Genomic DNA, 5,952 nt, shown 5'->3' with positions numbered 1-5,952 from the left:
AAATGAATGGCTCATTAACAGGCAGGTGCAGAAGATGTTGGAGAACCTTTTTATTTTTAATCAACTGTGTTGTCGCAGGGAAACACTAAAAACCTGCGGGATGGTAGCTTTGGAGGACCGGAGTTGGAGACCCCTGATCTGAAATATGTTTTTTTGCCAAATAAAAGCGGTATTGTTAAAATTTAGACAAAGTACGGTTTGCATCTGTTTCTACTGAACGGTTTTTACAGATTAATTCTTAAATTCTCGTCCCGCGAGACTTTCAGGAGGAAGGCGATACGAAACTTTTTACATATGAGAGCGACCGCTAGGATGACTGCTGCCGTCGCCGTCGGAAGATGAAAGAAATCAACGTGGAAAGGAACTGGTCACATGACCCCCTACCGGAGGGTGGAGGTTTGCACTCTCCGAGTGTTTTTCTAGTTTATCTTGAATTCAGAATTTATTTTCTAATTAAACTAAAATGTAACCAGCAGCTCAGATATACATATAATAACTCTTATATATTTTATTATCTGTAACCATAAAACTGGATTTAACAGAATAATATCTTCTGTGCGAGACGTGCAGCTTTACCAGTGATAACTTTCCATAAAAATAGTTTTCTGTCCCTCTATGTTGTAAAGAATCCTTTTAAAAGTTCCCGTCCTTCCAGATCCCTCCCAACTTTTACTGGAATCTAAGTTAAACCAAGACCCATTTGCAGAAGAAAATCACAAAATTTTACCCGGCAGTTTTTACGTGAAGTTGCAAAGAAAAACCCGAATAAATAAACACTGGCCATCTTGGTGGAGATGGATGTTTTTACAGAGCTGAAGTCGCCATAACTCACCATAAAAATGGTTCATAAAACAAAAACACTTCTTTTATTAACAGAATGGGTCATGTTTCCTCCTGTTTCCGTTTTATTTTGTACTTTTTTCCTTCATGTATTCCGTCGTTGCTTTCTGCTTCCTCTCATCAGTTCATCTGGTTTTATTTGGCTAACCCTCTCCGCCAGTCGTTTGTTAGTCAGTGGTTTTATTCCGCTCCGGTTCAGTTCCTCCTCGGTGCTTCATAGTTCCAGTCAAGTCTTCTTCGGCGGCTTCCACGTTAAACCTTTTGTCCAGATAAGCCCGCCAGCTGGTGACCGTTTATCTCAGCCATGAACTTCTTCCACGTACAGCTGCATTAATGTATATTTTTAGAATCTAAAACGTCAAACGTTGGTTGGTTTGTTCTGCTTCATGACATCCTCACCACCTCAGAGTAACCGCAGAGGTTACGGATTTCAGAGCTTAGAGTGAAAACACATTCAGCTCCACATGCACAGACAGGTTGAACCATGCACTGATTGTAACCTGATGCGTGTGCATGTATTTCCCCAACGGTATGCAGAGGAAGCTTTCCAAGGGGGGAAATATCCACATCTGTGTGGCTGAGGGGCTCAAATTCAGCAATGTGTGCGAAGGTCAAATCAAATCAAACTTTATTTGTACAGCACTTTTCATACAGAGCATATCAAAGTGCATAAAAATAAAAAACAGTTTCACACTTAAAAACACACACTCACATTACCCACACACACAAACACACAACCCTTCTGCTGAACATTGATGCCAAAATAACAACTAATAACGTCAGTATTCTGTCTCTATATATCTCTCTCTATATATATTGAGGCCATGTCAGGACAAGATAAAACACACAAGATAAAATAACTAAATCAATAATTCTGTAAAACAATAATTAGAACAATAAGATTAAATCTAAGGAATACATAAATACATAAAAAGTACAGAAAATATGTCATAAAATTAGGAAAGACATTAATGAATAAAAGATTAGATCAGTCTAATCTCTAAACTCGGTCAGACTGGGGACTCGGTCCGACTGGGGACTCGGTCTGACTGGGGACTCGGTCCGACCTGGGGACTCGGTCCGACTGGGGACTCAGTCCGACTGGGGACTCGGTCCGACTTGGGGATTCGGTCAGACTGGGGACCCGGTCCGACCTGGGGACTTGGTCCGACTGGGGACTCGGTCCGACCTGGGGACTCGGTCCGACTGGGGACTCAGTCCAACTGGGGACTCGGTCCGACTTGGGGATTCGGTCAGACTGGGGACCCGGTCCGACCTGGGGACTTGGTCCGACTGGGGACTCGGTCCGACCTGGGGACTTGGTCCGACTGGGGACTCGGTCCGACTGGGGACTCAGTCAGACCTGGGGACTCGGTCCGACTTGGGGACTCGGTCAGACTGGGGACCCGGTCCGACCTGGGGACTCGGTCCGACTGGGGACTCGGTCCGACCTGGGGACTTGGTCCGACTGGGGACTCGGTCCAACTTGGGGACTCGGTCAGACTGGGGACTCGGTCCGACCTGGCGACTCGGTCCGACTGGGGACTCAGTCCGACCTGGGGACTCGGTCCGACTTGGGGATTCGGTCAGACTGGGGACCCGGTCCGACCTGGGGACTTGGTCCGACTGGGGACTCGGTCCGACCTGGGGACTTGGTCCGACTGGGGACTCGGTCCGACTGGGGACTCAGTCAGACCTGGGGACTCGGTCCGACTTGGGGACTCGGTCAGACTGGGGACCCGGTCCGACCTGGGGACTCGGTCCGACTGGGGACTCGGTCCGACCTGGGGACTTGGTCCGACTGGGGACTCGGTCCAACTTGGGGACTCGGTCAGACTGGGGACTCGGTCCGACCTGGCGACTCGGTCCGACTGGGGACTCGGTCCGACCTGGGGACTTGGTCCGACTGGGGACTCGGTCCAACTTGGGGACTCGGTCCGACTGGGGACTCGGTCCAACCTGGGGACTCAGTCTGACTGGGGACTCGGTCCGACTGGGGACTCGGTCCAACCTGGGGACTCAGTCTGACTGGGGACTCGGTCCAACTTGGGGACTCGGTCCGACTGGGGACTCGGTCCAACCTGGGGACTCGGTCCAACCTGGGGACTCAGTCTGACTGGGGACTCGGTCCGACTGGGGACTCGGTCCAACCTGGGGACTCAGTCTGACTGGGGACTCGGTCCGACTGGGGACTCGGTCTGACTGGGGACTCAGTCCAACCTGGGGACTCGGTCTGACTGGGGACTCGGTCCGACTGGGGACTCGGTCCCAGTCACTGGCAGGAAATACTTCCTGGAAGACGACGGTTCCTCGCTGTCCTTCCAGTTTATAACAGAGTTTGTTAGTTTCTGCGTTTCTTCAGATGTTTTCTTTGATCTTTCTGAAACAGACGAACAATGTTTTCACCTCCATGAGATGTTTTTCCCAAGCAGCAACGTCTGGTGGTTGAAAGTGAAGCCAGAACCAACTTCACAGCAGGAATAAACACGTTTACAGCAGAAATAAACACGTTTACAGCAGAAATAAACACGTTTACAGCAGAAATAAACATGTTTGCAGCAGAAATAAACATGTTTACAGCAGAAATAAACACGTTTACAGCAGAAATAAACATGTTTGCAGCAGAAATAAACATGTTTACAGCAGAAATAAACATGTTTACATCCTGGTTCAAAAATCTATTTTAGGTTTAATAGGTCAGGTTTACCTTCATGACAACTGTGGGGGGAGTGAATTTTTTTCTAACTCGCCCGTTTAAAAGTAATTTAATCTCGAAGTTCGGCATATTTAGGGGCGTGTCCTTTTGATTGACAGGTACCCGATCTCCCGCTTCATGTGAGAAGAATGCTCCGCCCATCTTTTATATAAATTCAATGGTCTTTGCAGATGCTTGTTTTAGAAACGAGAAGCTGCTCGTTGGAGTTAAATAACTTGTGGAGGCTAAAGCGTCGTCATGCATGCAGGAATGCTCCAACAGGCGGCGCCTACACCTGCTAAAAACACGCTGCAAGACGCTGTGAACCAGTTTTCTGAGAGCAAACAGGACAGAAGTGCAGTTTGAACATGTCTGCTGAGGTCAGAGGGATAAAATAAGTTCTGTTGCTGCTGACTGAGGCGTCAGATTTCAACATAACGTTTCTTTAGCAGAAGCAGAGAGGAGGAAACGCTGAGTCATCATCTGACAGCATGACTCCTGATTTTCTCTTTGCCACAGAAATGCCGATAATCCTCCACAAACCGGCCTCTATTGCAGTTTGTGTATCAGCTGTTTGCACTGGATTAATGCGAGCCACTGCTGTCCAAATCAATGTTTATTAATGGTTTCTTAAGTGTTTAAAGATTAAGTCATTAGCATATTGATGAAGTTTTCAGAGTTGCCCGGGGACCGAAAAGGAGGCGAAGCTGGAGAGGGTTGGAGGAGAAGCTGAGCCGACGCCAGACGCCGCAAGGCTGAACGACGACACAAACAAGAAGAGGAAGAAAATGCCTCCAGTTTACTAAAATCCATCTCCATGACAACGTCAGTGTTTACAAACAAAGATCAGAGTTGGTGTGAATGTTTACATCCGAGCTGCAGCCTTTTTAAGATGCAACACGATGGACTCGGATCGATTTTACCATCCAGAGCGACCCGCCGCTGGAACCCCCCCCATAAACCACCTGATCCATCAGAAATCAACTGTAATTAGTTTTATGTTTGGGAGGAGGCGCTGCTGTGCATGTGGGGGGGCGGGGGGGTCTCTGCCAGTCGTCAGCACACCTGTTATCAGGTAACCTGCAGGTTATTAACTGGTGATTATTGATGAGTTTGCAGTTTGCATCAAGAACACCAGGGTTTGTTTCTTCTGATGAGTTTGGTTTGTTCAGAGGTTTGTGAGCGTTTTGTGTGTTTTCACACTTCACGACCGCTGGCTTCAGCACGCTGTAAGCATGACGTGACAAACCACCTGCTCCGTGTCGCCGATACCAACCACCTGCTCCGTGTCGCCGATACCAACCACCTGCTCCGTGTCGCCGCTAAAAACCACCTGCTCCGTGTCGCCGCTAAAAACCACCTGCTCCGTGTCGCCGATACCAACCACCTGCTCCGTGTCGCCGCTAAAAACCACCTGCTCCGTGTCGCCGCTAAAAACCCCCTGCTCCGTGTCGCCGCTAAAAACCACCTGCTCCGTGTCGCCGCTAAAAACCACCTGCTCCGTGTCGCCGCTAAAAACCACCTGCTCCGTGTCGCCGATACCGACCCCCTGCTCCGTGTCGCCGCTAAAAACCACCTGCTCCGTGTCGCCGCTAAAAACCACCTGCTCCGTGTCGCCGATACCGACCCCCTGCTCCGTGTCGCCGCTAAAAACCACCTGCTCCGTGTCGCCGATACCAACCACCTGCTCCGTGTCGCCGCTAAAAACCACCTGCTCCGTGTCGCCGCTAAAAACCACCTGCTCCGTGTCGCCGATACCGACCCCCTGCTCCGTGTCGCCGCTAAAAACCACCTGCTCCGTGTCGCCGCTAAAAACCACCTGCTCCGTGTCGCCGATACCGACCCCCTGCTCCGTGTCGCCGCTAAAAACCACCTGCTCCGTGTCGCCGCTAAAAACCCCCTGCTCCGTGTCGCCGCTAAAAACCACCTGCTCCGTGTCGCCGCTAAAAACCACCTGCTCCGTGTCGCCGATACCGACCCCCTGCTCCGTGTCGCCGCTAAAAACCACCTGCTCCGTGTCGCCGCTAAAAACCCCCTGCTCCGTGTCGCCGCTAAAAACCACCTGCTCCGTGTCGCCGCTAAAAACCACCTGCTCCGTGTCGCCGCTAAAAACCACCTGCTCCGTGTCGCCGATACCGACCCCCTGCTCCGTGTCGCCGATACCAACCACCTGCTCCGTGTCGCCACTAAAAACCACCTGCTCCGTGTCGCCGCTAAAAACCACCTGCTCCGTGTCGCCGATACCAACCACCTGCTCCGTGTCGCCGCTAAAAACCACCTGCTCCGTGTCGCCGATACCAACCACCTGCTCCGTGTCGCCGCTAAAAACCACCTGCTCCGTGTCGCCGCTAAAAACCACCTGCTCCGTGTCGCCGATACCGACCCCCTGCTCCGTGTCGCCGATACCAACCACCTGC

Source organism: Telmatherina bonti, assembly GCF_933228915.1.
Source record: "Telmatherina bonti genome assembly, chromosome: 3".
Classification (NCBI taxonomy): Eukaryota; Metazoa; Chordata; class Actinopteri; order Atheriniformes; family Telmatherinidae; genus Telmatherina; species Telmatherina bonti.
This window is presented reverse-complemented; position numbering follows the sequence as displayed.